Below are 12,301 nucleotides of genomic sequence, written 5' to 3' on the forward strand. Positions count from 1 at the left end.
TCACACCGTAGGAACGGAACTCCAACGTAAGTCAAGGACCTCCTGTACTTTACTTAAAAGGTAACTTAACAGCAGACTGAGGTTTTTCCACAGTTTCAAGACTGTTTGACCTCTGACCTCAACTGGAAAACATGTCATGAGGTTCAGCAGGAAGGTGAGAAGGAAATCCTGGTTTTTGTTGTTGGTCAAAAAAGATTTTATGAAGTGTTAAAGAGCTAACCATAGGCTTTTCAGATGTTTTCTTTAGTGTGTTATATAGCTGTCTCTTTGTGCATGTAAAAGGTTTGCAAATTTACAAAGCCCAGAGTCCACACCAAAGGGAGCAAAAACACTGCTCCATACCTGCCTGAAATGCTTCGTTTAAAGTCCAGGCTTTTCTTCTTTACTTATTTACATCATCATGTAACTCATTTATATAACACCCGTCTAGTAGCTTGTATGACCTTCAAGCAAAGAACAGGCAGCTGCCCTACGGTCTCTGCACGAGTTACATCTCTGCATTCATATATCTGAGGTTATGTCGTCTCACTCTGTCAGGCCAGTTGACCAATCAGAGGAGTTTTTCTGGAGGTGGGCCTTAAAGCAACTGGAGGGTGATAAGACATCCTGCAAAAGTGTGCAGAATGAGAAAAATAATATGGAAACATATTTGAAAAGACCCTGAAAATGGAATTATGAACCCGTAAATGTGTATAATTTGGGTTCTTTAAAGTCATACTGAGGCACAACTTAGAGCTTCATCATTGTCTGCAATGGCAAGTGTTTCTGAGTGAAACAAAATATGTGGATCAGTTATGGGTAAAACAGCAACAACGTTTTTCAAGGTGGAGCCTGCAATTCTGGACGATTGTTAATATTTTGCTACTTAGCATATTATCTAGTTAGCATGTCCCAGATTTACCCATTTACCATCCTCTTTTCCTCACTTCCCCTCCCCCTTCCTTTGTCCTTGTCCTGTGCACGAGCATGAACATCCATGAACGTGCACAGGACACAGTGGAATAGAGCTAATAGTGTTTGTTTCCCATTTACATAGCAGGGGCTGTATTCAAACACCAGATTTTTTTTTTCAGGGAACACCCAAAATGGACAGCTTGTGGATCATGAGAAGAAATCTGCTGAATTCTAGAAAAACATGTGCTTAGTCAAAATTGCTCTATGTTTAAATGTGATGGGTCACTCAAAGTCAGCTCCACACGCACACACAAACACACACACACCTCACTTATCTACGTTGTTAGATCAGGACGAGAAGACGAGGGGAAAATGAATAAATTACACCTCAGCCAACCATTTTTGAAATGTAAATGCAACCAAATGTAAAAAGCTGACTGAGTTCCAAACACACACCTCTGACCCATGATAATTCTCTGCTAGCAGTCTACATTTGACACAAGGAGAAGACTTGGTAAATGCATTTGCATCCACAGTGTTTGGAGGCTGAAGGAACACTGAAACTAACTTCATTACATGTAGAAGTTCTCACATGATACAGCTGAGGGGTTGGTAAATGATTAAGATCATATGAGAAAATACAGCAAAGTTCTGCTGAACAAATGTCATTTTGTCACTCCGTTTTGTAAAATATTGGCTAATTTTACCATTTTGAGTTTCAGACCATTCTATAATTAATCAGTAAGAGATTTCAAAATAGAAAAGTGAAACTGATAACAACTCATAGACACCTGAAATAAAATGACAAAGCCCTGACTTCAATTTTTTTTCTAGCCCAAAAAACTGGAAGCCTCTGATTTAAGCTTATTTTACAAGCTTTTCACACCATGTGTGCAAAATATTATTCTGAAACCCAACCAGTAACGCAGTTTCTCACGTAAATGTTGTTGGAAAAGAGTTCACTACACAAATATGCAATGACACGACATGTTGAGTTAGTTTTGGTGCAGACTTCACGGACAGGATGAAGTACTAACTTAAACCCCTACAAACACATCCCTGTGCATTAAAGTTACATATTTAAATGTTTTTAAAAATTAGAATAATCTCTTTCTACCTTAAAATGTCACTGTTTTCTCAAGAATGTGTGAATCTACGAAGTTCCTGCCTCGATTCACAATGTCCTCTCCAAATTCATTGCGACTTGAGCACACCAGCTCACCCCCAATTCAGCTCAAACACTGAAAAAATACTCTACCTGTACACTACAGGTACACACTACTGGCACCAGAGGATTGTGTAAACCCTGGAAGTCTAAATCATCATTCTGAAAGCAGAAATTCTCCACCATAATGTTAATTGCTTGTTTTACTCTTGATGTAACTTCTAGCATATTAAAAAAATGTTAATGAGGTAAAAAAGAATATAATTTTCACAGGAGGGGGTCTTTAAAAGTTAAAAGTAGCTTATCTTTTTGATGAAGTACAGTACTTACCTAAGTGCCATTAGATATTTTCTTCTACTGGTATCTCTCCTGCATTTTCACAATTGCACTCTGGGTTTTGACCCCATCTATTTATAGGGCCTCCCAGGGGCATCAATTTTAGTTGACCTTCATAGCAATGACTCTGCTTGACAAAACAGAATCCACAGCAGGCGGTTGCTAAATAAGCCTGCATACAGATTAAGAGGGAGCATGAAACAGCTGGTTACATGAAGACAGCTTGACTGCCTGCATGTGCTGCACTCAGCCAGAGGCTACACACTCTACTTTGTCAGGCTAACTGCTGTTACAACATTTTATTTTGTCTGATTCCCCCATTCCTTGCATTTTCGCCTGAAGAAGAAAAAAAAATACAGACAGTAAGTCAGTGAGTTATTAGAAGTAACACGGAGGATCACTTTTAAGACCGGAGAGTGGATAACAGCATGAGCTGAGCTCTCTGGCTTTCTATTTCATTGCTCCACTGATCTGTTAATGTCACACACCAAAAAGCTGAAAAGACTATTGATTGGACACGATGCCTAAAGGGCTTCACTGTCCTTTTCCAGACATCTTCGAGGTCTTAGATGTAACAGGACAGCCGAGATTTGACTCCATGCCAGAATGAGAGGAGGGGGTGAGACTAGAATAAATTTATGTCATGATACTCACATTGGGGTTTAACCCTTTATTGCACCAGTTCATCTGGGTTTAATGGTGTGGCTTTGCTCCTGAAAATATCCAAAAGGAGATTTATAAAGGTTATATCTGAGTTCAAAGTCCCTCTGGCTGAGGCTTTGGATACAAAACATTCACATGAACATGAACCCAGAGAGGGAAAACATTCTGAAATCACATAAATCTAAATGCTAATGCAGAGGAGAGGTGGAGGCAGTATCAAGCAGTGCTGCAGCTGGAAGGATCAGTGCTGAATATTGAAGTATGCAGAAGAAATCAGCCAAACCTGTTGGAAATATGGAAAAATAGCAGGTTGTGCAGCATGTATGAGTGGACAGTATATGACCTCTGATGGTAAAACAACTGAGGGTGCAACAAGATTAGTTCATTTCAGTTTTTATAGTATATATTTTTAATATTATTTCAACACAGATAAATTAAGAAAGATCTACATTAACTGAAGCTTGTAATGTGTTTTTAAAGATGTGAAAAGTGAGCAATAACCATTTCAATCATTCAAGTAAAAGAATGTGTACATGTTTTTTTTAATCCTTGCAAACCAAAAATGTAAGCTATTCTGACTTCTGAACAAAACTATTTTATGGTTTAGCATACTTAGTTTTTTCTTCTACAAATCCTCTTAACAACATGAGCTTAGATCTGCTGCTTTTTTCTGACTGACTATGAATAGGCCTGCAATATTTCACTGAAAGTTTATGGTAGTCCAAATATACCTTTACATCACTGTTGTAATTTTTTGAAGAATGATGCTCCTTTAACCCTTTGATGCACAACATGGGTCAAAAGTGACCCAAATCCAATGGAAAATGGCTATGTCCTGACCCATGCTGTGAATCAAAGGGTTGTTATTTTACAGAAGAACAAGATCACATCTCCTTATTCAGGTATATGCATCAAACAGCCTAATATTATGTAGGTCCCCACTGTGCTGCAAAAAAAAAAACAAAAAAAAAAACAGCTGTAACCACTGTTCCCTCTAAACTGCGCGTGTGCGCAACTGCGCACTGCTGACACGGTCTCCGCGCACTGAAAATCTGCGCTGCGCACACAAAAAAAATCCAACCTAAATTGTAAATAAAATAAACACGTAGCAATTCATTCTGTGCTATTTTTCAATGTGAGTCAGTGAGTGACCGGTGACTGGCTGCTGCAGCCAATGATGCGATTCACATACGTATTTACCATAGACTGTATATAATGGTATTTACGCAGCTAATCAACGTCAGGTGTCCTTATGTGTAGCCACCGTTGTTGTCATAGATATGAATGAGTAGATAGGACACGCCCCTTTGAGCTGCGTGCTACAGCGAGGCTAAGCTAGTGGGGGAAAAGTTTCAGTGCATTCCGTTGATGTAGACGGCGTGAAAACGGAAACAAGAAGTATGCCGTCTCACTGTGCTACATACAATTACACACTACGTCGTACGATTGAGAAAAGGAAACTTGGAATGACTTTTCATAGGTAAGAATAGTTTTTGGCTCTTTTTCCTGTATTAAATCTTGTTGAGAGCTTCCAGTCTATGAGAGCTAACTAGTTAGCCACTAGAAAAACACTAAGGCGAGCTAGCAGCTTGACAACCAAATACCAGACGATTAATAGTAGCTGTAGTATAGTTGTACAAGCAGTAGTAGTAATACTAAAAGTACAAGCAGCAGTAGTAGTATAAAATAGCTATCAGAGTCGTAGAAGTAGTATCAGCATTTGTAATAGTATTACAAGTTGTAGTAGCAGTGCCAGTATCAGCAGCAGTTAATGTACTACCAGTATTACTAGTAGTTGTCACATTGCTATTACTACCACCAATACTACCAATAGTAGTTATAAAGCCTAACTCATGTATATCCAGATTACCATCTATGTTCTTCCTCCAAACCCATTTTATGATTGGGATTACAGGCAGTTCTTTAGGACTGCTCTCAAATAATTGAAATGTTACTAAACAAGGTTATACTTATCAAATTAAATAGCTCTGGTCTCCAGTATATTGGCGAATTCGGTTCTTTGTACTTAATTTATTAGCATGATTTCTTTTTAATATGTTGTGTACAGACTTAATTACTTCTCTGTCTACTTTTCTTACTCCATGTAGGTTTCCCAGAGACTATGGGTTGAGGAGGAATTGGAAGTTTGTCGGCTTAGACCTGGTGTCATTCCATCAGTGTTAAACTTCCCGGCTCATCTTGGAAGAGTACGTGCCAGAAAGACCACGACCAAGCAGCCTTGAGATCTTAGGCAGCATCTCCCTCAGGTGGGTGTCGACGGTGTTCACGGTCAGGTCTGTGGTAATCCCGTCAAAAAACAAAACAGAAAAAAATCTAGATTATAAATCAACATGTAACCAAAGCACTCTGTGTATAACGCCATAGTATAGGATGTAGTTCAGAAAATGTCAAAGTATAGTATGCTTTACTGAAGAATAACATAGTATGGCCTGTAGTTCATAGTACAGCATGTTGGCAAGAAAAAAAAAAAACATAGATTATTATGTGGTTCAAAAAGCGCAAAATGATAGGATGTTGCCTAAAATTGTCATGTATGATATGTGGTTCAAAAAATGTCATAGTGCAGTATATTGTCAAAATAGTATGTTATTCAAGAAAACATCAGAGTGTAATATGTCATCTAAAAAATGCCATAGAATAATAATTTCATTGCACAAGTAAAAGTGTAGTAACTTTTAAAACTGTTTGAATTCTTATATGTTGCTAAAAAAACAAAAAAAAACTAAACCAAAAAAAATCACAGTAATATGTCAATTAAAAAAGCCTATAGTATAGCGTGTCGCCCAACAAACATCATAGTATAGCATGTCGCTCTAAAAACGTCAGAGTATAGCCTTTAGTCCACAGCTGTCAGTAGGTGAGGAGCAATACAAAAACAGTCCAAATGCTGGTTTCCAGAGGGTTAAACAAGAATTTATTTGAAAGAGTAAGTTTACAACAACACAACATGTGAGGGGGTTAAAAGCAAATGGGTGTTAGTAAAATAAAAATAAATAAACAGAACTAAAAGTGAACTTCATGTTGACATTGATGGGCATTCCAACCAGGAACAAAGTAAAAGATAATCAATATGAAAAAAACTCTTCCTGTTCACCTCTAAAAAACCCAAAAACACACCACAGTAGCACCCTAAACTAAAACTACCAATGGGTTCCCTGTTTTCCTTTCTGAACAATTCAAAGGTCCCTCTCTATCTCCCCACACATCCACCAACCACTGGAACACATCTCCAAAGTTCTGCCGGGCCAGCTCAGCTTCCCCTCAGAAGAAGTGCTGCCACCTGCCAGATGAAGGAGCCTTTTGAGAGGCAGCTGGCATCGTGATTGGACTGTACTTTGGTCTGTTCCAGTCCAGCTTCAGCTCCAGAGACGGCAGGTGGGACGAGTCAACGGAGGCCTGGTGGACGAAGGCATGAAGCTGAGTACAATCCAGAAAACAACAGAGGAGGAGTGCAGGGGTCCGTTTCACGAAGCAGGTTTAGTGAAAACTCTGAGTTGTTAACCCTGAAATGAGGGAAACTCAGAGTTTTCCATTTCACAAAGGGAGGTAACTAAAACCCGAGACAGCGGGATAACTCTAGCCTGTTTCACAAAGAGGGGTAACTTAAACTCTCGGTCAGTTACCGTAGTAACAGACTCTCTGACTCTAACCAGGTCGGGACCAGGTTTTTCTCAGTAAACCTCGAGTTTCTCTCAGTCTCCACCCTCTTTCCGCCACAAACACCATTTCATTTCTTCATTCATTCAGTCAGCTGGCGAGTTTTGGCGAAGTCTAGTTCTGCCGTTTGTCAAAATGACGTCCTTTTATGAACAATCCAGTGGATGAAGGAGCAGCATTACTGCACAGAGAATTAAATATTCGTCGGGAGATTGTTATCAGACCACGCATAGATGTTCTCGCATTTCTCGACAAGTATCTTTTAGAGCGGTACCGTTTCACGTCACAGTCCATAATCTACATACAACCTAATCCGTCCTTACATTTACAACTTTACCAACCACAGTCATGCTCTCACATCCCAGCAGATATTGTGTGTTGTGCTGCGGTTCTTTGCAAATGGAAGTTTTTTATATAATGTCGGAGATGCAGAGCACCTCAGTAAGGCAACTGTATGCAGGACGGTCAGAAAAGTGTGTTTGGCCCTGAAACGACTTTTACCATCTTTGTGGTTTTCCCTGGACATAAACCTGTCAGAACCATCAAGGCTCTGTGTGTGTGTGTGTGTGTGTGTGTGTGTGTGTGTGTGTGTGCGTGCGTGCGTGCGTGCGTGCGTGCGTGCGTGCGTGCGTGCGTGCGTGCGTGCGTGCGTGTGTGTATATATATATATATATAGAGAGAGAGAGAGAGAGAGAGAGAGAGAGAGAGTAGAAGTCTTTGTTAGTTTAAATAGGCTTAATTATTTAACAGAACATGATATGAATGCAGACATCTAGGCTATGTGTGGGATAAAACCACTGCACAGTCAAACAGCCACTTAATATTTAGGCTACTTTACAATGTAAAACATGATCAAAATGAGGTAGCTCCATGAGATTATGCCGACTTCTTACCTGTTTTAAAAATGTTTTTATATTTCATCTTAAGCTCCTGCCACATGCGCTTCTCCCCCGTGGGATTGCACCTAAATGAATGAACTTAATATGCTACCATTCAAACAGTTTTCCCCTGTAATATTATTGTGATTTAAACTTACGCATTGAGCCGGGCAGCAATGTTCTCCCACACCGTCTCCCTCTCTTTTGCAGCTGCAGGTGTTGCACTTCTTTCTAAAAACGTGCTCAAACTCGCTATATAAGCGCATTAAGATTTCCAATTCAAACGGTGTAGTCCTCCGCTTCCCCGTTGCCATGGTGACTCGTCGAATCGGCGCTCCATTGATACTGGCTTTTCAGAGTTGTGGTGCACGCGCTTAACTCCGGGTGAAACTACTCCGAGTTGACTAAACCAACTCAAATCAGCCGTTGTGAAACCGAAAACTCAGAGTAGATCAACTCAGAGTTCAGGGTTAAACTCAGAGTTTGTTGAACCTGCTTCGTGAAACGGACCCCAGGGGCAGAACAGAGTAGCATCGTATGTCTCTTAGAAAACATCATAGTATAGCCTTTGGTATGAAAAAACGCCATCATATACATCATATATTGTACAAATAACAAGTCAAAGGAAAGAGACATACATTGTAGAATCGTAGTAACTGTGAGCTGACTGATTTACTGATGATCAGTATTTTATTTTTTACTGATTTACGGTAATAAATACATTTAAAAATGGCGCTACTTTGGCTCTGAACCTTTATCTACCTGTGGTCGCTCTGTCTTCTGGAGTGATTTGATTGGTTATACGTCACGAATAAAACTCCTTTAACTTAACATCTGTAAACAAAACAAAAATGTATCAACAAAGTTTTCTGTTAAAGTTTGTTTTCTTTTAAGTTTAACTCCAAGATTTTAAATACTTTCATTTACTGCAAATGAATATCTACTCCAAATGTCTCACTAATAATCATTATCAGCCTTAAAAACCCACAAAACACCCCTCTATACTCGACCACACTTAGTACAGTCCGGTTCCCCCTTCTATAAATCTGCTTGGAATCTTCCACTTCCTGTTTGTCAAAGTGGCCTTCTACCTGGACAGGTTTTGTTGGAGCTCATGCAACAAACATTTTGGGTAACTGCACTTTAATATGGATGGATGACACTGAATTAGAGTCTGTTTTAATGAGACTGAGTTCAGATGTGTAGCTCTGTCATTAAATAGTAAATTATTTCTCTGAATTCACAGAGAAAAGTCTGAAATGTTTGCTAGGTTAGCGTCCCACATGTTCTTTGGCTCAGCTAAAGCTAACTCTCTCCAACTTCTGGATCTCTTGAGTTGCTTGTTGTTAAAATATCTTGCTAGAGGTGCTGAAGCTCAGAAAGTCTGAGATGTTTGTTCAGAATAAGCTCATTCTCAAGTCTTATCTGAACTGTCCTCTTTTGTTCTAACTTTCCCTAAACTTAGGAGTTAATGACAGAGCAGCACATCCAGACTCAGTCTCATTTATGTAGAGATTAAACTTCAGTGTCATTCATTGATGTTAAAGTGCAGTTTTTCAAATGTTTGTTGCACATGCTCCCGACCAAACCAGTTCAGGTGGAAGATGATGTGAAGAGAAAGCTCCAGAGGATCAATATCACACATTTACGTTGGAAATAAATGTCCTTTAATTAGACATTGTCATGCAAAAGTTGGATTTCCCTTTAATGATGTTCAAATCTTTGTTGAGTGTTTTGTTGATGTTGGTTTCTAAATGTTTTCTGACACTCGGCCCCAAAGATTAAAACCTTCTCCGGCTCACAAGCTGCAACAATTCACACATTATCAAATATCTTTCTGACTAAACTAAGATAAAAAGTGAAAAACTGTCTGATTCCTGCATCATGAATGTAAATCTTTTTGGTTTTTATGACAGTAAACTGAATATATTTGGGTTTTACATTTTATAAACCAAAACAAGAAATGAATTACTGGAGAAAACAATCAACAGATTAATGGACAAAGAAAATGTGTTTTCCAACATATATGGCTGAATTACTCCAACATTATAAGATACATACAATTTTAATTCAATTTTATTTATATAACCCCAAATACAGGTCAAATTGTCTCAAGACACTTTATTTTTTTTATTTTTTGTCATATTTAAAATATGACAAAGTAAGAAATTTAAACCTCTTGACTAATCCAATTTATTACTTGGTTTTTAAGAGACTAATCAATAATTAAAATAACTTTCTCCACTAAAGCTAATAAACATGAGGTCAAAGTCCCACAATGACAAGAATGAAATTTCTCAACAAAAACTAAATTTGCTGGTGGATTCCATTAAAGTCCTAATAAATGATAATGAAGTGTGATACTAAAGGTTTGTGGTGCTAAAAATGTCAAAGATATGAAGTTGAACATCTGGATGGAGGTTGATAAAAGTTGACCTCCCTTCATTTCTCTGGAGCCGACTCCATGGATTTTATGGATGGTGGTTAAAGACCTGCTCTTCTAGTGGTCTTCCTTCTAGTCGCTGTAAAAAGTCAGTCCATCCTGGCCGACTTCAACATCTCTTCATGACTTGTTCTGCCTCTGACCTCGTGGAAACTCAAGAAACTCGGGAAAACCCGTCGAGACTCGAAGAACTCGTGGAGACTCGAAGAACTCGTCGGGCGGGGGAAGGTGTGGTGGGTGGTGGGGGGAGGTGGGGGAGTAGAGGGGGGAGGCCGCCACCCACCTCCCCGCCTACTCTCCGCCCTGACTCCACCCAGACTCCGCCTTGGCTCCACCCATGTGGTCACTTGAGGAACTACGATGCCAAAGGGACGACGAAATCATTTCTTTTCATCTGATCTGTAGCTCAGTGAGTTAAGGATTTGCCTATGGAGCTGCAGGTCGCTGGTTCAAGACCAGACACTTCTTAAATTTTCTCCAAATTCTGACAAAGACAAACAAAGAAAATTGCCAGTGGTGGGTCTTGAACCGGCGACCTTCCAGTTGGTAGTCTTCTTCTTATCCTCCTGAGCTACTCGCTCAGATACTAATTCTTCTTTTTTTTGCGCATTTATCATCTATTTTTTGTCGTTGTCGAGGGTTTTTTTTTACTTTCTCTTTTCTCGACCGTTTTTCTCTGGAGGTTGGACTTCAGCCTTTGTGCTGGAGGGTTGAACCCTCAGTTCCAAGACTTTCCAAAGCCTCCACACCTCCCGAGTCCTCAGGACCTGAGTTTTCAGACAGTCTGAGGGCTGAAATTTTCTAAGTCCCACAGTAGTTCTCTGTTAGTTTGAACCTTCAGACAGTCCAAGGACTGAAATCTTCAAACTTCCTGAGTACTTCTCTGTTAGTTTGAACCTTTCAGCAGTCAGAGGACTGAAAACCTAAAAGTTCTTGAGTAGTTCTCTGTTAGTTTGAACCTTCAGACAGTCCGAGGACTGAAGTTTTAAAAGTTTCTCAGTACTTCTCTGTTAGTTTGAACTTTCTGGTTAACAGAAGCCTTAAAACTTGTGACCATGAGTCTTCATTTCACGTTTAGACCATTAATCTGAGTTCTTCTCAGACTTTCACCTGTGGGTTTTTTAGAAATCCTCAAAAAACTTTGATTCTCTTCACTGAACAGTAAAGTTTGTAGAGATCAGAAGGTAACATTAGTTTGATAAATGCCTTCAACTACTAGTAGACTTTATCTGGAAATCAGTTTTCTTAAATGAGCTCTTAGTAAATCTGTCCACAGTCAAACCAAGAACATAGAAAGAGGAAATGTTTGAAGAAACAACTTGATGTTTTCATTTCAGACTAGAAAACGCTTTAAGATGTTTATCTGTTTTTGCTCTTTTGATCGTTTTATTGTCTCTTCTGCTTAATTTGATCTTCTAAAGTTTAACTAGTGTCTTTTCAAATGTTTTGTCTTTAGTTTGATTCTTCTTAAATGTTTAGTTTTGCTCTTTTCTCACCTTTTATTCTTTTCTAATGTCTGATTTGATTTCAAAATGTTTTGTCTTTTTAATGTTTGTTTTTTCAAACATTTTATCGGCTTGTTTGAAAAATTTCCTTTTCTTTCCCCGTGTTTAATTTTTCAATTAAAACTTTGAGATTTTCTTTTTAAATGTTTTACCACCTTTTAATGTTTAATTTTCTTTTTAAATGCTTCATTGTATTTTGTTTAATTCCTAGTTAAAATTTTATTGTCTTTAAGATTTAATTTTCTAATTAAACATTTAATTTCTTAATTAAATGTTTTGTCTTTTTAAAGGTTTAATAATCTAATTAAAATGTTTTGCATTTTTAAAATGTTTAATATTCTTGTTTAATTGTATTTTTTAAATGTTTAATTATATAAAATATTTCATCTTTAATGTTCAATATTTTTGTTTAAAAAATTTTGTTTAATTTCATAATTACATTTTGTATCTTCTGTTTAATTATCTAATTAAATATTTCATCCATTTAATATAATTTAATTTTATTTAATGTTTAATTTTCTTTTTAAAAGTTTTGTTGTATTAAATGCTTTTTTTTTATTTAATTGCTTTTTTTAAAGTGTAGTTTATTTCATTAATCTTTTTTTCTGTCAAGATTTTAACCCCAACCTTACACATAAAACAAACCCTTAAATCACAATGAAAATACTTCTGTTGTCACAATCATGAGTTAGTCAATTTTTCATTTTATCAATTCAGCTTTATTTGTTTAGCACCTTCA

At 37.9% G+C, this 12,301-nt stretch overlaps 1 long non-coding RNA gene across 2 annotated transcripts in view; it reads left to right on the top strand.

Annotated features, from left to right (window-relative positions):
- LOC129349739 (uncharacterized) overlaps window positions 1–8,348 on the top strand; it is a 13,769-nt gene extending 5,421 nt beyond the window's left edge. Inside the window, exons 4-6 of one of the 2 annotated variants that reach the window (XR_008602852.1) lie at window positions 1–4,538; window positions 5,167–5,325; window positions 6,262–8,348. The exon at window positions 1–4,538 is cut by the window's left edge and continues 2,364 nt beyond it. This is a non-coding gene — a long non-coding RNA (uncharacterized LOC129349739). Of the gene's footprint in view, window positions 5,326–6,261 lie in introns of both variants that reach the window. The other variant, XR_008602851.1, reaches the window with a different exon arrangement.
- The last annotated feature ends 3,953 nt before the right edge of the window (window positions 8,349–12,301 follow it).

Source organism: Amphiprion ocellaris, chromosome 10, assembly GCF_022539595.1.
Source record: "Amphiprion ocellaris isolate individual 3 ecotype Okinawa chromosome 10, ASM2253959v1, whole genome shotgun sequence".
Taxonomy (NCBI): domain Eukaryota; kingdom Metazoa; phylum Chordata; class Actinopteri; family Pomacentridae; genus Amphiprion; species Amphiprion ocellaris.